This window comes from Haemaphysalis longicornis, unplaced genomic scaffold, assembly GCF_048455015.1.
Source record: "Haemaphysalis longicornis isolate Haplotype H1 unplaced genomic scaffold, Haemaphysalis longicornis Haplotype H1 scaffold_3, whole genome shotgun sequence".
NCBI lineage: Eukaryota > Metazoa > Arthropoda > Arachnida > Ixodida > Ixodidae > Haemaphysalis > Haemaphysalis longicornis.
In genome coordinates, this window is record NW_027526335.1 from 200,751,467 (window position 1) to 200,773,965 (window position 22,499).

The window sequence follows — 22,499 nt, forward strand, 5'->3', positions numbered from 1 at the left end:
GCTTCTGTGAGGAGTAATCTATTACTTTTAACGTGTTACGTACAAGTCTGACTAAGCTGCAAAAGACTGCGTGGGCGGCGTCAACGCGCTCGACTGCAGGGCTGCATCGGTCGAGGCTGAGCCCATTCCAGCGCCACAGAGGCAACGAGTGATGGATGTTGCCGACAACGCCATGATATTTGTAAATTGAACCCCATAATTTTGAACAATGCCCCAGCGTTACAAGAGCAGGTTTAAGTTGCTCTTGCAGTGCTGGGGAATGGTTAAGAACAGCATGGTCCAGTCGGCACATGTATAAAAAATATTTTAGGTCCCAAGATGTGTATTTGGTTTATTGCACTGTAGAAGATTTTTATCACTTATTGCGTAAAAATCGCAGCTGGGCAAATTATCGTAGAGAACGGGCACTTACTCCAAATTGCAACCGTTATGAAGATTGTTTCTTTTTACGGAAAAAAGGGCAAGAAATAGAGCTTAAAACCTTTTTACAACAGCTCAACCCTTTTTTAACTTGACAATAGGACAAATTTGCGAACTCTTTTGCATTTTTCTTGCGGAAAAAAAATGACTAAGCGGTGCTAAACTGAGGAAGTAATTTAACCTGTAGTCACAGGCAAGCAGTAGAGCATAACCAAAGTTCAATACTATATACCACGTAAAAGTTGCATACAAGACGTAGGGTATTAACAAATTTTACTATATACTACTACGTAAACGTTGCACCGTTACACGCTCATCACTGTTTCTTAATAACCACACTGTCACCGCTTCGATAGCCGAACGCAGCTGCCGTTTTTTGCACTTAAGGCCGACAAAAAGAACGCCTACCTTCACACAACTGCGCGTGCACAAAAGAACGTCAGGTTGCTTTATCAGACGACATCCGTTGCAGCGCTTATGTATGGCTTCGGCGCGTAGAACATCAATCTCTATTTTCATTTCAGTTTTGGAGACAGCATAGCTTAACTACAGTGCTAGCATTAGAGGTTATTTCAAGGAGCTCGTATACGATGTAAACTTGAGGCCGTTTTTTTTTTTTTTTTTTTCATACAGCGCTCCAGGCGCTCGTACAATGCAAAATGTTATGTAGGCCACGCGGATGCCACCTTTGTCCCACAGTAACGCCAAATTATACATAAAGTTCCAATGCCCCGAAATGCTGCAAATTTCCAGCAGCGAATGGTCGAGTGCCCACAAGGAGCCTCGGCGCAGCGTCAACGCACGGCACGACGGCCCCCACAACGGCGACGCTACCGGGACCAGGCGCTGCCTCATTCGCTGTACGGCTACGGCGGAGGTAGCCCGTGAGCGCCTACCTCACGATAGGAGAACGATGGAGGAGGAGAAATGCCTTCAATGATGAACAGAAGTCAGCCTGGCAGCGAGCTTGGCTTGCTACTCCACATGAACATGAGAGGTGCGAAAGTGAAAGGAAGCGAAGACACAAGAACTCACACAGACACTACAAACGCAAATAAGCACACAGAAACAGACAGACGCAGGATCACGCATACAGCACACGCACAGTAGTAAAGTTAAGGCAAACGTTGACAGGGTTTCGTTGAAAAGCAGCGACGCTGCGTCTTCCCCACAACGTAACGGGCACGACAACAACTGCGCGGCAGCTACGCCATAACGACCACGACGTCTTTGAAATAGCATTTTACTGACTGAAAGACCACTAACTCTGACATGGCGCTCTTTGGCCTGAATGCCCTTGTGCCATAAACACATACATATACACATGTATAAGTCCACGTCACCGCAGCGGCAACACTAGGTAGGCGTAGCGGATTAGGACATTTTCCGGTAGTACATTCTTGGACGTCATTTAAGGTTCAAAGTGTAAATAGTAGTTGAAGCTGTTAGCTTGGTGTTGTCGATTGTTATTAGTCTTTTTTAGTAATTTTGTTTTTGTGTAGTTTTGAGTTTGATGATGTTTGCTTTGGAGTTTTCTGAATTATAATTATGTCCTCTCCACTGCACGTTTCCCAAGTCCCTTCTTTCCTGCGCGTCGAGACAGCATGTGACAGTGCAGGGGTATGAAAGTTAAAAGTGGCGATTTCTGCACCTTGAACGAAGGTAGGAGAAGGATGGGGAAATGGCGGCGGGTGTGGAAGCGAAAAACAAGAAAAAAAACACGTAGGAACAATACCTGGTCTGGTTGTGAGTCGAAAACGAAGACCTCAATGTGTTTTTTAAGCGACAGTGATGATGTTATTGTGGATAAAATGATTACGGCAGATAGTGTAGTAGATATGAAAAGACTGTATAAGGAGGGTGGTCCGACACGGCGATGTGTTGGTTTTGGGTGTTGCAGAAGGAAATTAGAGAGGAGTCATTTGCTTGAATAAAGCAAACAAAGTGAAGAAATACTCACGTGGGGGGCGAGATGTCAAATAGCAAATCTGCTGACTGAGCACGGACAACTCTGCGTTGTAGCTGTTATTCACTCGAGCGCCCGGAATACTGACCTCCATTCGTGAGAACGCAAGTTTGGAAGTCTATCACGAGGAGGAGGAATAAAAACCTATTTGAGCGAGGGGCTATTGGGACGAGGATGTGGTCAGCGTATCGTGTCCTGAATTCGTTATATCTTAAGCGAAAGCGGTAAACATAGATGGTGACTTGGCACCATTCAGTGTTGTGTTGCTTCTTATATTGGGAATGCACGGCAGGCACTGGAAATTGAATACGTGCTGAGCTGAGTGGGAAGTGTAGATAAAATGCAAAGTTAGTGCCAGTAAACCTTGCTCTACAAAGATGAACCGATACTGTACCGGACGATAGGCTGCTTTGAGCGGTAGGCAAATCACGCCATACACTCGTAAGGTCAGAGCTGGGCCCAAATAAACTCTCCAGCTGACGGTGTTGGGAAGGCGGTGCGGTGAAAACGAGCTCTCGTGGACGGAACGCTTTTTAGAGCACTCGAACGCATTGTGCCCTTGGAAGCGGGCTCAAATCTAATCAAACCTGGCTAGTAAACTCGGCGAATTGGCAGCGCGGTAAGCGCAGACAAGTCAACAACAACGCGTTATGCATGCCTCGCGGCAGCGAACGAAAGGTCGAAACAACACGAGGCGCACCGCCCCCCGCCGATGCCAGATAAGTGGCCCACATCGGATGCATGCCGCAATCACGATTGGCCCCGGAAAGTTTACCCACTAATGCGTGACCCCACCGTGAGAGGGTTATGCAACGCCTATTAACGGTCGTCGCACTGCCGTGGTCAGGAACGGTGCCGCAATGCACGTACGCGCCACTCTGCAACGCTGCCAAGGTCCACCAGTTCCCGCGGCGGGCGATCTCGTCGTACATCGCCGCGGCGCGCAACTCCTCGCCGCTTTGCCCGCGCTTTTGCCGACTTCAATGAGGTCCTGGAATGCGAGGGTGCGCCTTCCAGCTTGGCGACGCGTTAAGATGTCACCGACGGATAAACTGCTATTGTAACATTTCAGCCGCAGAACAGGCGGAGATTCGCGTGGATGGCTATTGTTTTGTTAGCTCAAAAACGTATTCGCAAAGCCTTGTTTGTTCTTCAGTTAGAATACAAATTCTCACAGTTCCTCGGAAAACATCTAGATGTAAGAGAAGAGACACTCACGAAACAGGAAGCACTCTACACTATTTTGAAGGTAACAGAATCTCACATCATGGCGCACAAAATCTCTTCATGGGAAAGGCCTACCAGGTCTTAATACCTGGCGCGAACAACGGACTATTCTGCGGGAACGAAATAGGCTAGGAAGGCAGGTCAAGCGGTAACAGACTTCCAGGAAACCCAGCCACTCGTGTGAATAAAATGAATTGATAACAGAGTTACAGCAGAACAAATAAGCAGCCCCGCTACCGTACCCGATATGCGACCGGCGCCACCGCGCGTGCGCACAAGCGGGAGCAGTTCTCCGCTTGCCATAACTCCATTTTAAATGCAGAGCATTTCTTTAACTCACGATATCACCCGGCGTTGTCGGCGTTGGCGTGCCTCGGCGTCCGCAACAGCCGTTCCAGGTGCGCCCTCTCCCCCACTCCTCCTCTCCCGCATCACGCTACCCTCCTCGCTCTCAAAAACAGGTCCGCACCCCTCCCCCTACACTATAAAAAGAAATAACAATTACCGGCGCCTGGTTTCGATCCCACGACCCTGCGGACGGAACGCAAGGTACATGGTGCTCTACCCACTGCGCCACAAAGCCGACACAGAATGGAAGGCTACGAACGCGCCTTATATCCTTGACTCATTCAAACTACGTCAAGAAGCTGCTGATACAACGCATTCACTACCTGTGGGCGGAACGCGAGGTACATGGTGCTCTTCCCACTGCGCCACAAAGCCGACACAGAATGGGAGGCTACGAACGCGCCTGATATCCTTGACTCATTCAAACTACGTCAAGAAGCTGCTGATACAACGCAATCACTACCACCAACTCCCCAAACACTAAACGTTAACGCAATACACCCACCCCCTATGCGACGCATTTACTCGAGTCCCCCTCGCGGGGAGATGGGCCCTTTTTTGTTCTGTCACTACGGGGCTGCGGCGTACGCCTGCGCACTTTTCACCTGAATTTGAAAAAATGCGTGCGCGATTGTCCACCGCGCTCAATTTGCTTACACCAGTTTTGTCTGCACTCGCCGCGGTGGCTCAGTGGCTAAGGCGTTGTGCTGCTGAGCCCAAAGGACGCCGGTTCGATCCTGGCCACGGTGGCCGCTTTTCTGATGGAGGCGAAAATTGGTAACGCCAATGTACCGATTTTTTTGGCGCACTGAAAAGGTCACCATGCAGGTGGCAAAATTAATCCGAGCCCTCCACTACGGTGCGCCTCATAGCACAGGTGTTGCTTAGGCGCGTAAATTAAAAAAAAAAGTTTTATCTGCAACGTCAGTACAGTAATACTGTTTTACACGCAAGCGCAGATAACGTACAGAACTAGCTATCACCCAGCTTTTGCAACATTAAATGCTTAATTTCTATCTGGTGGTGGTGGTAAAACATTTATTCAAGTAAAATAGGTTCGCGCTTGAAAACGGGAGAAGCCCTCAGTCCAGGGCCAATGCGGCGGCTGCGGTCCTGCGTGTCCGGCCCAGCAACTGTCGCTGGTCATCAGGGTCCGAACTGCACAGCGCGGCCTCCCACTGCTCGAGGGTGGGGGTGCGATTAATGGGGACTACTGGTGTGTTCTGGCAAACCCACGTGGTGTGGTACAGTGTTGCATGTTCGCAATGGCATCTCTTGGGCGGATCTTGTGCAGCAAAAAGATATTTCATTCCCTCGTCTTCCTACTACGCAAACCATTACAAACGAGCCCAAAAGTAATTCTCAATCGAAAAACTCTGACAACAATATGGCACATATTCTTGCTCAACTGAATGCCCTTCGTGCGGAAAATCAGCAACTCAAGGCCGAAATCATGGAACTTAAACGAGCCCAACAACCCAGACTCCCACCCACCTCTCAACCACCCCCCTGTCAACCGCCCCAGCCGTCCACATCCACGACCCCTTCATCCACAAGGCGCTCGAACAAATTTGGTGGAGCAAGCCAGAAGGCAACCCAAACTTTAGCCCACGCCGTCGCAATTGGTACCATAACTTACGCAGCCCAAACCTACGACCTCAACAAAACGGACATGAGAACGCTTCAACAACTGCACCGAGCCACCCTTCGAACCATCAGCGGACTACCAAAACGTACTCGTCTGGAGAACTTGCAAGCTGCAGTTGCTCTTCCCCCACTGGAAAATATAATTAAAGAGCAAGTGAATCAATCCCTTCATAAGCGCACATTAACTCATCAAGGTGTCTCTATCATCGCCTGGGATAATCTAAAGCCGCCTGAACCCCCCGACATCCCATCGCCTCTCGCTCCGTGGAGCCGCCCTTCTGTCACGGACTCTACGGCCACCCATCCCGTCCCGCGCAACGCCCGCCCCGTCCGCGCTGCCCGCATCAACGCTCTCCGAAACAGTAAACTCCCCAATGAAATCGACATTTACACCGACACGAGCATTTCTCCTCCGCTAGTTGGCACCGCATGGGCTTCTCCTGACTCCCTTCCATCCAAGGCAAACGATCCCTTAATATTCCATGTGCTACCATCCTCGAAGCGGAACTCCATGCTATTGTTCAAGCCATAGACTACCTCATGTTTGACTTTCCCTCGTCCGTGCCTTCCCAGATACGCATCCTGACAGACTCTTTCGAAGCCCTACAGACTCTAAAATGTCCTACGTCGACTAATACCATCGCCAACAAAATCATTCATCAGATCTCCATCCTGAAATCTAGCGGCATTCATGTTCGCATCGACTGGTCACCTGGACACGAGGAGTCATCACCGGGGAACCAGGCAGCCCACTCGGCTGCGCGGGAGTGTATAACCTCTAGTCCTCCGCTGCTACCCGACTTGGCTCCTCCACCTACTGAGACATTACCACCAGCGATACAGCTTCTACGTTACAAAAAGGCTTTTTATCCGCCCTTCCCACGCTCCCAAGATCAGCCGAAATTTTCATAAACAAATATTTTGCTAATGCTAGCCTTACCCCTGAGACCTTCCGTAAATGGTACACCCCGTCTCTACCGCCTCGATGTCCCTTCTGTGCCTCCCCCACTCCCGCCAATCTCCAGCACCTAATTTGGCACTGCCCGAAGTTCGCGCGCTACAGAACCTTCAAGCCTCCTCCAAATACAGCCTCTCTTTACATCGACCCTCGTACACTGGAACCCTCCATGCTGGCTTTAATTGCACACTTTTCCCTAAAAAGCGGTCTAGCGCGAGCAGTCTAGAGTCGTGAGCCTGCTCTCCTCACCTCACGCGGCCTCTTCAGCATTCTTAAGGAGCCCACCTGTTTTGGGTCGAACTGTACGCATTTAAGATGTCCCAAGTTACAACCCCCCCCTCTACTTCCCCTTCCCCCACTTGACGTAGAGTCTTCCTGCCACAATAAAGGTTACCTCCTCCTCCTCCTCCTCCTCCTCCTCCTCCTCCTCCTCCTCCTCCTCCTCCTCCTCCTCCTCCTCCTCCTCCTATCTATCTGGATTCCACAAGGAAACCCGTCCGACGTTCTGTTGCGATAGATGCGGCATATTCACCACATACGGAACTGCTATTATTAAAAGACGAGAAGGCCTCCATACTATGATATCAGGTACCCAATATGGCCTTAAAAATGTCTTCCCGGCAATGCGTTTATGTACTGCGGTGAAGCCGACTTTGAGGAGGCTCGGTATATAGCGCTCCTTACGGATGCGTGAGGTCTTGAGGAAGAATTTAATGAGACCATTGTGTCCTGATACTTTAATTGCAGACTTCTCATATTTCCCCTACAAATGTCTTTCAAGCAATGCACCAGTGTACAGCAGTTATGCCTACTTTATAGGGGCTCGGTGTATAGCGCTCCTCAGGAATATGATGAGGTTTTGGAGATATTGAAAGGGTTAGGTATATGGCGCTTTAAAGGGACACTTAAGTGTTTTGTAAATATTGTGGGATTACTTCCGCATGCTGTAGTCTGGGGACAGGGCCTAGGTCATGCTTCGAACAATATCGGTGTGTTTACGCGACTCTGGTGGAAAAAATCAGTTCGAAAGGGCTGTCCTCTCTGCATCCTCCTTGACGATTCCCTTTGACGTTTCGTACGACGCCCACTCGAGATGTCTTGGCTTGATTGCGCTGTTGCGCGGCTGCCGACGTTCCGACGAAATCAGTCGGACGGCCGCAGGCGGGTCGTCGCAATTCATTCGCTCAGTTAAAATTAAGCCGTGACGCGATTTGTTCCTGAAGAATGGGCCTTTAGTTTGTTAGTTTGTAGACTGTATCAAGCTCAGTAAAGCCTATGAAATCAAAGCAGCTCCACACAAGCGCACATGCGACGCTTCTCTGACTGGTACGCTAGTACAAAAAATTCCCCGCATTTCCCCGAGGGGAAGAATGTGAAAGTGCGAATGCAGGAGTTGAATTTGCGCGGTTCGGTAATGTTCGCGAAAGAGAGATTACACACACACACACAACTACAAAGAAAGAAAGATGCATTTATTCACAGACACCTATTTGTGTTGTCGTTGTACTTGATTGCTAGAGCGGATCTCAGCTTTGAAATTTCGTGTCAGTACTCCTTTAAGCGGGTGCATTAGCCCTTCTCACGCCCGATTCCTGGCCAATCCCCCACGTGGGTATGTGCCATGTCAGCGGCCAGGCAGCGCGCGCCCATCTCCCCCCGTTGCCAAGGAAGACGAGGAGATTCCTGGCCAATCCCCCACGTGGATATGTGCCATGTCAGCGGCCAGGCAGCGCGCGCCCATCTCCCCCCGTTGCCAAGGAAGACGAGGAGCGCGCGCACCCGCTGCTGTTGCTATGCGGACGGCGGCGGACGCTTCAGGCTCGCTTAAGAAGTGCATTCGCACTTAAAACCTATGACCAGTCAAAGGCGAGAGAGGAGTCAGCGAAGTTAATATAGGTACTGCAAAATTAAAGTCAACCAGAATTTATTGCAAAGCGTAAAACCAAGGTACAAGAAGCACTTTTTTCGCTGGGGGAACTAGCACAGCGGTCAGCAGCACGGCCACACATTTGCGGTCGCTTTTCTGCCGAACAAATTCAGTCGCTACAGATGAGAGATTTGTGGCGGTTTAAGGGACGCTTACTGCACAAGCGTAATTCAAGAAACACTCATCTAAGCTGCTAGAAAACCTGAAACTAAAAAAAAAGTAAGATTAAACAAGATGCACCATATATTTCCACCTACGACAGCGCTGAAACCATAGCCGAGTGGTCTAAAGCATTGGGTACAGTGAGTCGCATTATGCAAGTGGGAATACTCGAGAGCGCTTATTATTTTTTTAAGTTGATTTTTTGCACTTAGGTAATACCGCCACATTAGCACCAGGCCGAAGTAGGGTATAGAATTGGGTGGATGTGGGTCAAGACCACGCATAGTTTCGAGTAACGCTTCAAAACGGATTTCGGGTCCTAACCGAATACGAAGAAAGCCTAGGCCATCGCCTCCTGTATATTTTCACTGCCAAACGCATCGTCCGCTTCACAATTAGAATGATGGGAGGCGTGTTTTGGCCGCACGCTATAAGCTGGGGCCGCAAGAGCAACCGCGCTAAAGAGACCGTCCGGAACTCTAGAGCGGCTTGTGCCTGGTTGCCAAGGCAGCTGATGCTCTAGACCACCGGAGTAGTGGCGCTCTGGCCAGCGATGGAAAACGAAGCGCCGCCGCGGTTGAGAAAATTCTGCCTACGTTGCCGCTTTCCACCACGCATGTCCCCAAGAGTAATCGGTCACGTGACTAAAGCTCTGGGAAGGCTAACAATTGGGAGAGAGTGTCAGAGGATCAGGAAAGGGCTTGGCTGGCCGCTCGGGACAGATGCGTTTGGCATTGAAAAAAATGGGAGGCGATGCGTAGGCGTACTGAATGGCGATCACACTAAGATAGTTACGATCCAGCGGTATCTGTAGGAGAGTGAGAACCTCGACGGCAAACTGTTTGACTAGTGGGAAAAATCCTGCAGTGTGCCAGAAAGCTTCTGGTGGAGTTGATTTATCGTGGGGTCTCACGTGGTTGGTAGCCCGGGCCATTTTTCGTGACGTTTTCACGCGCGCAGCCAATCACGTGAGGCCTCACGAGAATATCAACCCCACCTGAAGTTCTCCGACAGATAGGATTTGTCCCTAGCTCGGTAAACGAAGGAACTGCTTGAAAAAAGAAGGCACGTTGATGTTCAAAATATCCGACGTCTGAGTTTGGGGGGGGGGGGGTGCAGGAGGAGAGGGTTTTGGGATCTCCAACTCCCTGTCATTCCTTCCTTAGTTTCTGGCCAAATAAAGTTTTTCGCCAGCTTCATCCCGCTACGGATCACTATTAGGTAGCTTGGTCGAACCAGCATCTCACTTCTTAAAGGGACACTGAAGTGAATTTGTCAAGCTCCCGTTTTTGCTTGCACTGTGTAGACTGTCTCAAATTAACACACTATTCATCGTTTATCCGGTTGACAAATCGGTAATTATTTTACAAAGCGCGAAAGAAGAAAAACTACTATGCGCGGTTTGCGGCGGCCGCACCAACTAAAGGCTGTGACGTCAGGAGGGGGGGGGGGGGCACCGTGATTGGACGATGCCCAAGGTTAGCAATCAAAAGTTTCGGTTTCGGTTTCGGTTCTGTAAAACAACATGCTTGACATCTGATGGCGTTGTTGGATGGGCATTCTCGGTTTCTCAATTATCGCCGTACCGCGCTTCTGCCCTGTTGTCGGCTGTCAAATGTCTAAGATAAACCTCCCAGGGCGGCTTGGAATCGTAGAAATCACTAGACGAGGCCTACGCAGTGGATGAACGCCCTCCGCGTCACCGCAGACTCTCAAATGCCATGCGCTTTTCCCGCATATTCGGAGCTTGCCTCACTCATGTCTGTTCGTAAAAAGCTAGTTCGCACCAGGCCAAGGGTGTGCTGATTCAGGCCTGGGCCCACTGCCCACAAGCAGTCGGTGCTTGTGGCAACAGCACGCCAACGAGAACTCGCTGGCGCGTCATTGTCAGTATGCGCGCGTTCTGCGATCTCGCTCGTGGAGCAGTGAACGTTACGGCCCAAAAATGGTGAACTCAGTTCAGAAAACATCGGCCGCATACGAAAAAATCAACTTACAAAAAAAAATGCATGTACCCTCGGGGATTCGAACTTGCGACTTTCAAAACAAATTCCAGCGCTTCAGACCGCTAGGCCACGCGCTTTTTTTTTTTTTTCTTTATTGCCTGCTTGGAGACAACACAACACGCACTGTTCAGTACACAAATTACTAGCTCAAGCCACCAATCGGCTGAAGGAGTGGCTTAAAACATCTTAAATTGCGCTAGAACATCCAGATTGGGTAACCACTCAGGCTCTTCCGGCATCACTCGATAAACTTCTCTTATGTAAGCAACGCTTTCAATGAAGTACTCTCGCACTGTGCGAGCATCCTCTTCGGCATTTTGAACCGCCATGCGAGTTTTCCACATAGAATGCAGACTAAGTGCCATGAACATATCATAGGGCACGCCTCCATCGTTGTTTACGGGCAAAAAGCGAATGCCATAAGGCGTTAATGGTAAGTCTTTTTTCAGGGTTCGTTGGAGGATGTCCCAGTGAAACACCGCATCCCAACAGTCCAGAAAAATGTGCTCAATTGTTTCCAGCTTTTGGCATAGTCTACAGTTAAGTGTCCATGGGTGTACATATAGTCCTTTTTCGTGCAGCCAGGGTTTTACTGGAAGCGTGCCGCTATGAAGTTTAAAGAAGAAAGATTTAACAGATGAACGTACTGGCATTCGTTTCACTCTTTTTAGAACATCTTTTCCTGAACCCACTGCATATAACTGACGATAAACCGGAACAGGCAGACACACATCAATCATATCTTTGTACAAACGTTTTCGCGGTACACTACTCAAATACTCCGAGGAAAACCTAACCCTTAAAATCCTAAAAGCATCCACAACTTCCCGCAAGAACCCACGCACACGTACACATCGCATTTCAGAAGTTGAAACTACATAGTCTGGAATGACATCACGTAGTCGGGCTTGTACCACAGTACGTAGAAAGCAATCCCTCTGATCTCTCAGAAACATAAACCTAGAAACTATTTGTCGGATAAACAAATGTGCCAGTCCCAATCCACCACTTTTCACCGAGCGAAACAAATTAGTTCGACTCATGCGCTCCCAACTTGAGCCCCACAAAAACACCGCAAACACTCTGTGCAGCTTTTGTATGTTCCTTCTTGACATACAAATCGCCTGTAGGACGTACCATACCTTGGCAACAGCAAACACATTACATACTGATGCGCGGGCAAACATTGACAGATCCCTTCCCCCCCATTGTGTTAATTTCTCTCTAACTCTATCAGTTTCTCCGTCCCAGTACTCTCTAGCATCCTGGTAGTTTTCAAGGGGGATGCCCAGATACCTGGCCGGAGTTGTCGTCCAAGGCATGTTCTCGAAAAACACTGGCTTACTTTGCCAGTCACCATGCCAAAATCCTATGCACTTGTTCCAGTTAACTGCACTGGCAGACAACTCGCAAAATCGCTTTAGATCGTTCACCACCTCCCTCACACTTTTCCTATCACTACAAAAAACAGCGATGTCATCGGCATATGACAAAATTTTAACTTCACTGCAGTGCAAACGGAATCCGTGTATATTTTCATTTTGAAGAATCTTTAAACAAAAGGGTTCAAGATAAATTGCAAACAACAAGGGACTCAAGGGGCACCCCTGCTTCACCGACGACAGTATATCAAAACTTCGTCCCACTGTTTTGTTTACAATAACACGAGCTGAGCACTGAGTGTACGACATCTTTACACCTTCGAGGATGACGGATCCTACGTTAACGTGTTCTAACACTGAGAAAAGAATGTTATGCGCAACACGGTCAAAGGCCTTCTGCAAATCAATTTGGATCATCGCCACGTGGCCCCCTAGAGCGTCGCAACACTCTAATACACTTCTAGCGACATGAATATTGGTAAAAATAGATCGTCCCTGAATTCCACATGTTTGATGGGTTCCAACAATTGTTTTTATTACTCCTTGCAATCTTCTAGCCAAAACCTTCATGAAAATTTTGTAATCAACATTCGTTAAGCTGATTGGCCGATACGACTCTACCGCCAACAGCTTTTCAGGATCATCAGTTTTAGGAATTAACACAATATGACCATTCCGGAACGAAGGCGGTGTTCTCTTGGATTCATACGCTTCCGTTATGACCCTGTACAAAATTAATGCTACATCTTCTTTGAAGAACTTGTAAAACTCGGTTCCCAATCCATCTGGCCCCGGTGACTTCCCTATGGATAATTCGCCGCTAGGCCACGCGCCGGCGCTGACCGGTTTGGATATATAAGGTTTATAATGTATGAACAGTTTACACTTTTATTTATTTTGAGCATTTTAAGTACTTTATGTGACTATTTGTTGTAAATCACTCCTGCAGTAAGTGTCCCCCAAACTTCCACAATATCTCACGTCTAGCAATTGCATTTCTTTGACGGAAAAGCGTTCGCAGATGTGCGGTCGTGCTGCTGACCGCTGTGCTTGTTTACCCAGCGCAAAAAGTGCTTCCTGCTCCCTAGTTTTGCGCTGTACGGTAAAAGTTTCAGGTGATTTTATTTTCTTAGTACCTATAGTGACCTCGCTGACTCTTCTCCCGCCTTCAATTGGCCTTAGATTTTCCTACTATCGTAAAGTCAGCGAAGCGTCGCATGTGCACTTGTGCAGCGCTTGTTTGGAGCGACCCGGACTCTGAGTTTGACACAGTGTACAAACTAACAAAGTAAGGAAAGGCACATTATTTCATTCACAAAGGTGTTGTGGCTTAGTTTCAATTGAGCGAGCGAATAGCGACGACCCGTCGGCGGCCGGCGGACGAAACGCTGGGCCGGCTGACTCGATCGGTAGGTCGGCTGGTCGGCGAACCGTGCAGTAGCGCAGCCATTTTTCAGCTCATCTCCTGCTGACGTCACACGAAAACGCCACAGAAAATGGGCGAGCGTAAAGAGAGGAGGACAGCATTTTCGAATTGATTTTTCTACTAAATAAATTCGCGTAAACGCGGCCAGAGTGGTCGAAACAATGCCTACGGACTCCGAACTACAATTTGCGCTAGTAATCCCGCAATGTTTACAAATCACTTCAGTGTCCCTTTAATGGATGGCTCGGTGGCGGGTACATCATGTGCTTTAGGAATCTGAGTCTCATCAACCCACACAATAATTACCCCTAAGCTCGGCCACAAAACGTCGCCGTCGATCACTGGCATATTTAAACGTAAAAGTGCGCACGAAGATGGAACAGTGAAAACGGACAGGACGATAACTGATTGCCCCGCGTGCTGCAATGCAGCACGAATCTAACTGCTCCATTTCGCGAATGGAGAATCATTGCCCACTCCAGCGCCGCCCCCCCCCCCCCCCCCCGCACCATGGTGCCGCCACGTGAGCAGTCAGTTTGCTAAGAAATTATTGATCCGCATTTACGGACATTAAACATTGGCCGTGGTATTGCGCTGTAGTGGCTTCCATTTCAATGCGGTGTTGCTGGCAACGACAAAGCCGACAGAGCTGCTTCTTCCGCTCGTTGCAGCTCGTTCATTTCCCCTGTCTTCTACAAGGCGCGACAGGAGCGGCGTTTGCTACCTAGGCTGCTAAGAGCTATCAGCGAATGCTGAGAGCTCTTAACAAGAACATAGCAAGACCTACAGAGCGCCGCACACAATAGACCGAGACTGCCGAATCCGGATGCCAAGGGGCCTGTGCAAGCGAGATGAAGCTGTTCACCATCGGATCAGGCTCAATGTAATCTACACAACATTTTCTTTTTTAACTTCAACACACTCCCCATGTGCCCGACCTGTGCAGTTTGCGAGGACCTGCAGCGTATTTTCTGAGCATGTCCTCGCTACGAACTTGAATGCACCACCCTTAAAGGGACACTGAAGTGAATTTGTCAAGCTCCCGTTTTTGCTTGCACTGCGTAGACTGGCTCAAATTAGCACACTTTTCATCGTTTATCCGGTTGACAAATCGGTAATTATTTTACAAAGCGCGAAAGAAGAAAAACTACCATGCGCGGTTTGCGGCGGCCGCACCAACTAAGGCTGTGACGTTGGGAGGAGGGGCGCCGTGATTGGACGATGCCCAAGGTTAGCAATCACACAAGTTTCGGTTTCGGTTCTGTAAAACATAACCAATGGCGTTGTTGGATGGGCATTCTCAATATCTCAGTAATCATCGTACCGCGCTTCTGCCATGTTGTCGGCTGTAAAATGCACAAGATAAGCCTCCCAGGACGGCTTGTAGTCGTAGCATTCACTAGCCGAGGCCTACACAGTGCATGAACGCTCTCCGCGTACCCGCAGACGCCCAAATGTCATGCGCTTTTCCCCCATATTTGTAGCTTGCCTCCCTCATGCCTGTATCGTAAAAAGCGTGTTCGCACCAGGCCAAGGGTCTGTTCATTCTGGCCTGTGCCCACTGCCTGCAAGCAGTCGGTGCTTATGGCAACAGCACGCCAACGAGAACTCGCTAGCGCGCCAGTGCCAGCCTGCGCGCGTTTTGTGAACTAGTTCGTGTAGCCATGAACGTTGCGGCCCAAAAAAAGGTAAACTCAACATAGAAAACATCGGCGGAAAACAAAAAAGTTAACTTACAAAAAAAAAAGCACGTACCCACGGGGATTCGAACTCGTGACTTGCAAAACATTTGCGGTGACATACCTAGCGCCCCAGACAACTGAGCCACGGAGCGGGACGCGGAGGCCTAGTTAATATGGGGTATATATTGTACAACCGGTTTACACTTTTATTTAGTTTTGGCATTTCAAGCAGCTTAGGTGACTATTTGTTGTACTGCGATCGTGCAGTAAGCGTCGCCCGAGTTTCCACAGTAGCTCACGTCTAGCAATTGCATTTCGTAGACGGAAAAGCGTTCGCAGATGCGTAGTCGTGCTGCTGACCGCTGTGCTTGTTCGCCCAGCGCAAAAAAGTGCTTCCCGCGCCCTAGTTTTACGCTGTATGGTAAAAATATCAGTTGATTTTATTTCCTTAGTACCTATATTGACTTCGCTGAGTCTTCTCCCGCCTTCAAGAGGCCTTCTATTTTCCTACTGGCGTACCAGTCAGCGAAGCGTCGCATGTGCGCTTGTGCAGCGCTTGTGTGAAGCGACCTTGACTTGGAGCTAGATACAGTGTACAAACAAACCAAGTAAAGAAAGGCACATTCTTCCATTCACAAACGTGTCCTGGCTTCGTTTCAACTAAGCGAACGAATTGCGACCAAGCAATTTTTTTTTAACCTCCTTGATTGCGACGACCCGCCGGCGGCCGGCGGACGAAACGCTGGGCCGACTGACTCTGTCGGCCGGGGAGCCGTGCAGTAGCGCAGCCGTGGCGCAGCCAATTGCCAGCTCATCCCCTCCTGACGTCACACGAAAACGCCACAGAAAATGGGCGAGCGTAAAGAGAGGAGGACAGCATTTTCGAATTAGTTTTTCTACTAAATAAAATCGCGTAAACGCGCCTAGAGGGGTCGAAACATGGCCTGGGGACTCCGGACTACAATTTGCGCTAGTAATTCCGCAATGTTTACATATCACTTCAGTGTCCCTTTAAGGTTTCTCTGGGCCTCCCTGTGGTGTGCGTGCGTGCGTGTCGACATGTGATGGTACCACAAAAACTTAGCAGTGGCTAAGCTCGGCTATGCCAGGATATACCTAGCGTGAGCTAAGGTTCAGCTGGTTATTCTTAGCTGTCCTGGTTGTCTAGGATTAGCGTGATTATCATGCTTACTGCTGCTTCAATGACACAAACACACGGTATACGCATTATGTGACACATGTATATTTATCAAGCGGCTACAGCGCAACGTCACCAATCGCCCCAGAGCTAAGCTGATTCCACAGGCGCACGCCGGTGTTGCTGCGCTGCACAAGCCATCACTCCCACACACGGCCACCCCTCGCATGATCATCAAGTGTACCGGGCCACCACGTGCGGAACGGAGGTCGGCGAAGACGCTGGGCGCGTGGGGTGTGTGAGAGACGCCGGGAAGCGAGCAACGTTCTGTGCGCCGTGTGACGTCACTTCTCATCGCGCATGCGTAGCATGGCTCTGCAGGAGCCACGCGAAACTGCTCAACCTCGGGCAGTGTAGCTCATGCTACAATATGGCAGACGTGCACTAGGCCAGTAGGCTGCCTGCCTGCCTCCCAGCCACAAGAATCCGGCGAGTGAACAGCGATGAACAGCGACTCAAGGCCAGTCTATCGTGGCGCCATCACCAGACGCGCTGGCTGCAACCGATTCACTTCGCAGCGCGTTCGCGCACAGGGCGCCGATGGCGCGCCGAGCAGCGTCTGTGTGTTGCGTGTAGTCGGACAGAGCAGAACACCGCCACAGATGTTCGAGCCGCACGTCTTAATGTTTGTACAAAGGCAATGGGAGAGAGAGAGAGAGAGAGAGAGAGAGAGAGAGAGAGAGAGAGAGAGAGAGAGAGAGAGAGAGAGAGAGAGAGAGAGAGAGAGAGAGAGAGAGAGAGAGATTTATGGGCAGGCAAGGTCAGCCAGGCAAGCCACCCAACTTGCTACAGCTGAGGGCGTGGAGGTGATATGGAAAGATATGAAAAGAACTCTCACATACACATTTCTGCTCAAACACACAGACTCACACGAAAAGAACACATAAAATAAGGCGAAACAGTCATTCGTCCAAGCGTTTATATAGCTCACTGTCAATTCCAGTGTACCGAAGGAACGGCTAGCCAGCTGACCACACGGCCACCTCTTTGCGTATCGCCGACAGTCAAGCTGTCAAATCCACCCGAGAACACATATAAGATGATTAACTCTTTGGAAACAATAGTTTCGTCCTTGCCTATTCCAACACTTACAATACAACCAATACACACATGCAAGTCAAATTTTCGCGAACCAATGGCTTCGTCCTGTCCACAAGCCGAGCTATCGCTTGACCAACTTTGTTTAACCGTGTTCGACCACTGCAATTTTTATGGCTAAGTTGTATAGATGGTGTACGGGTTCCAGGCACCAGCGACGCAGGATGTGTCGAATCCTCAGGGTTTTAACGTGCTATGCACGGCCGGCGTATTGCCGGGCTAGCCAGGTCAGGCTAGGGAGGATCTCACCACTTGGGTAGTTTTAGGTCACGGTCCGTCGCTGACGGGGGCGCCGCGGGCACAAAGTCTTAGCTGACCTAGGAACCCACTTTATTTCTTACTCTGCCTACTTCAGTCTGTAAATATCCTGTATATGTCTCTCGCTTAAATATACAGTTTTCAAAACCCTCAACAACTCTCATCGTCGTCGTGTCATCAGTGCCGTCACCATCAGGCACCAACGCAGACCATCGGAAGTCTTCTACACGCCACAACGTCGGCGCATCGAAGCAAGAAACAACGAACCAAACCTTTACTGATGGTACTCACTGAAAAGTTTAGCTGTCAAATTCTTCGCTTGGCAACACTGGAAACGGCCACGGGCATGACCGAAGCGCCACGGACATGGCGCTGCTTATGCCACTGCGCCCGCACGCCGCAGAAAAAAAAAGAACACCGGCGTGCGTCGTCTGCTCCGTTTCAACCCGATTCTCAAAGCTGGTGTCGACAGAGATGTTATTAATCGAGCCCACATTGGAGTGGAAGCATTACTTTGCGTTCAGAGGGGTAGAGTTTGGAACGTGGAACACACATCATGTGCTTAGGTGCTTAGCACGGACAAGTACCGCCATCCCGCGGAGCCCGACGTAACCAGTGACGACGCACTCACACGGTTGCCTGTATGCGTGCCTCACCAGGGAATGCAACCTATATGCAACACTCTTCGGGATTTCTACGCGCTGTAGTCTGCCAGTATAACGCGCTTTAAGGCGAAGCCAACCTTCTCGCGACTTCTGTGTAGCTCAATATCATGCGCGTATCTGAGAAAAATAGTGCCATTGGCCACTAAGACACCCCATCAATTCGCCGAGTTCCATTTACTCGTCATAATTTGTTCACCATGAATCCATAAACAATTCGGAATTCCCGTTGGTTGTCAATGCATTGGCTTCTACGAGGCGAATGTATGGTTAGACATAACTTCATTAATTCGTGTTTTACCACATCTACCGCGAAACGACTGCTAACCGTACGAAGTATATTTCACCGGTTATCATGTTTAACTATCAGGGAGATTTTTAATATGTGGCGAATAACACAAAGCACCCGCTCTAAAGCCTTTCCGACAGCACCAAAAAGACGCCGTGGAACAGACAGCTTCATATTTGTCTGTTAGGATAAAACTGTAGTTCTTCCAAGTTTTATTAAACGAACTAATTCAGAATAACGGTCTATCGCAAATCTGAAGCAATCGGTCGTTGTTTCTCCCACTCGTCGGACGTGCGCTTCGGTCAGTAGTCTCGTCATAAAAGAATTGTAAAACTGCACTTCAAAGCGCATTTTTATTTCAGTCAGGATAACATTTTCATTGGTACTTTAGTCGCTTCGCTGTCCGAGCATTTCAGCAGAGCTAAGCGCCAATTATATTTTTTACAACGGAGCTCTATGTAGCCTTACATGCCACAATCTCTTCATGTCGTGCGTTAAGCAAACAAAATGAAGGAAACTCAGACTAAAGGTAGCGAAGCTGTCCGCAACAGTAACGTTTTCCCTCTGTTTCGCCTCACGGCGTTGTTTAAGCCTCGCCGCTGTACGAGGGACCACAGCTGGATCTGCGTCTTCCTCTATCGCACACGGTTCTGCACCGCACGTGGCCTCCCTTCGTGGCGCGCGCTTATCGCTGCGGCAGCAGCGGCCTCCTCACCTTCCTCTGCCACGTCCCGCGCATGGGTCCCGCGCACGTCTCTTGTCCCTTCCCGCCTATCTCTCCCCGTTATCGGGCCGCTGCTCCGTGCCGGGCGCTTGTGAATGGCGGCGTGGTTTGACCTCTAGCGCTCAAGGGCAAAAATGGTCACCCCGCCAAGACTGCCCGAGTTAGCGTATTATAGCTACAAAACTTTGCCCCGCTCGCGCCTGGCTTGCCGCATGCTCTCGGTGCTTTCTGCACGATCTTCATCGGTTTCAGCCGCAAGACGCCGCCGCTGACGTTGCCTCTGTTATTCCTTCGGGCGCTTCTTATGGACGTGGTCCTCTCCAGAAACTCAACCACACCCCTTTACTGTCCCTACCTGTCCAGCCTGCGGGGCACTCGACAATCACTACCGTTCCCTCTGCGAATGCCCCGCAGACCAAATACCCCTCTCCCTCTCGTTCCCACCGCTCACACCTGAGAGCCGATGTGTCGCGACCCGAGGGAGTCAGGCCAAGCCCCAACCACCTCCCGGGCCCTGGTGGTTGCAGTGGCCCTGTGGGCCTCCTCCAACCCCACCACCTTATCCAAAAGTACAAAATAACCTCTCTCTCTCTCTCTCTCTCTCTCTCTCTCTCTCTCTCTATCTCTCTCTCTCTCTCTCTCTCTCTCTCTCTCTCTCTCTCTCTCTCTCTCTCTCTCTCTCTCTCTCTCTCTCTCTCTCCAGTAACGCTCTTCGGCGATACGCGTACAAAAATGCAGTAGAGGTCATCGTACTCATTTACGCACAGAAGGTAACACGAAACGATGTAAAGGTAGACATCTAATGCCGATTCTTCGCCAGCACGTCGGCTTTATTTGCGTACACACGATATTATTTTATTTATTTATTTATTTATTTGATACCCCAGTGCCTTGCAACATTACGATGGGGTGATGCATACAGAACAACAAACAAAAGACACACACAAGAAGTGCTCTTAAACAAGCTGGGATGGGGGTGGAAATAGAGGCAACGCAAGCAAAACCATATAAAAAATTCCAAGAGCCACGAGAAATATAAAATGCGCCGCTAAGCACGGTGTTCCATTTGCATTTTGAGATCACAGAGCCATCGTCAACTTGTCGTCAAGCTGCGGGCACCGGTTGACGACGTTGCACTTCTAAGCGTTACGTTAGGCTTCTGCTCTCCCCCCATTTGCCTTGAGTACTCCTGCCAAAATAAAAGCTCTTTCTCTGTCTCTCTAAAGGTAGCTTTTCTGCCTAACATCACTTAGGAATTGTAGTCACACGTAATACCTAATTCGGAACTCCTGTTCTGCCTATTTAACCACGATTACCTACTCTGCTTTTTATATTACACCATCGTTTATTAGAAGTCCACTTACACCTTAATAGTTAATATGATAAACGAAAAAAAAGCGCTCTGGAAGATAGGAGAGGGATTACAATTTTAAATTCATCAAATGGAATGAATTTACATAGCCTCGCTGGCCATTCACCTTCACTAAGTGAAATAGCCCCTCACATTTTATTTAATGACGTAAATTGCAAGCAGTGCGGAGCAGAAGTTCCAGTGGCTTCCGCTTTTCTATGCACCGGCTTTGTCGCCATGATCGTGGATTGAAAGCGGGGTCAGCCGTACGCGGTAGGCACCGTCGGCACACTGACCCACCAGCGGAGCCGAAACTGGGGCAGCACCGGCAGTTTGCCGTGACCGGCACGGCTTCGCTGTTCCGGCTTCACTTTCGTTGAGAGGGCGACCTGCCCTCGCAGCGCACTGCTGCGGCGGCACATCACCCCCCCCGGGAAAGAATGCCTGCCTGCAGAGGCAGCATCACGTGCGTGCATTAGCGGGTCTGTGATTTGCACGAACGACGGACCTCAAGGGACGTAATAAATCGAACTGCTGTGCAGCTCACGGCTTTTGCCATGTAAGACGCATGCATACATACATACATACATACATACATACATACATACATACATACATACATACATACATACATACATACATACATACATACATACATACATACATACATACACACACACATACGGGCAGAGATACATTGAGGCAGATAGATAGATAGATAGATAGATAGATAGATAGATAGATAGATAGATAGATAGATAGATAGATAGATAGATAAACGAGCAGAGAGAGAGGGTGATCTATGTCACTGTGACCAAAACAGAGCCTTTCTACGAGAGCATTACGATTAGTGACCCAAACCCCCCATAAAAGAGCGATCAAGGTCACGTGGACCAGACGGCCAGACACCCACTCATCACATACAAGGACATCACCCAACGCTATATTTTCACGCGACGCACCTTCCCGCCGCCGCCCGACATGTCAACAAAATGACTAGAAGTCACTCTCCGACAACACCAAACAAGCGCATTCACACACCTCACACGGATGCATGCCGTTCATACCACAAGATACAACCTTCCTCCCGGCACTACGACATCCCAGCTACTCTCTACCATACGGATTGGTCATGCCCGTCACACCCGGACCTTGGTCCCGAATCCTACACGCGAGCAGCCGGGGAGTGAACTTGCCTGCTCGGACCGAGTAAGCAGCTTTGACTCGCTGAAAGGGCAAATACGGTGGGCCGCACGAACTCGAGTCCTGGACTGAGGACCCCTTCCACTAACCAGCCCGATTTCCCTACTGAATGAAGCTTGCCTCTTCCTCCTCGCGAGCGGGTGTGCACGTGTGTGTCCAGCCATTTATGCTTTCGTACCAGGGGCAACTTCTGTAAAATTTGATTCGGAAGGATAGGCGGGTGGGAGCCGTGGATGACCTTGATGATTGTCTTCCCTGATGACCGAAGTACTTTGAACTAGAATTTCGAGAGAGCCAGCATTTTTAACTTTGAGCGACATCCTTCGCCGCGTTAGCTCTCTCTCCACCCACAGTGCTTCATTTCCCGGTTCTTGAGGCGAGCGCCCAATGCCTTCTCGGCACACGGCGCCGTAGTGGACGCGGCAGGACGTCGTCAGTTCCCCCTCCCATTTTCCTGATAACAGCGACCCGGGTGTCTCCTCTGGCACCACCGAACTCGCCGCGTGCATTGCAGGAGATGCGCGTTGCAGCGGGCTTTGACTCTGCCATCCTTTGGACGCGCCTT

General features: G+C 49.6%; 1 protein-coding gene across 4 annotated transcripts in view; it reads right to left on the reverse strand.

The window, feature by feature from the left end:
• LOC144175930 (flavin-containing monooxygenase 5-like) overlaps positions 1–22,499 on the reverse strand; it is a 126,398-nt gene that overhangs the window by 46,519 nt on the left and 57,380 nt on the right. The window contains exon 1 of one of the 4 annotated variants that reach the window (XM_077705003.1): positions 2,381–2,499. The exons of the other annotated variants lie outside the window; for them this stretch is intronic. The gene's annotated coding sequence lies outside the window, so the exon portion shown is untranslated. Of the gene's footprint in view, positions 1–2,380; positions 2,500–22,499 lie in introns of those variants that run through there. 4 annotated transcript variants of the gene reach the window in all.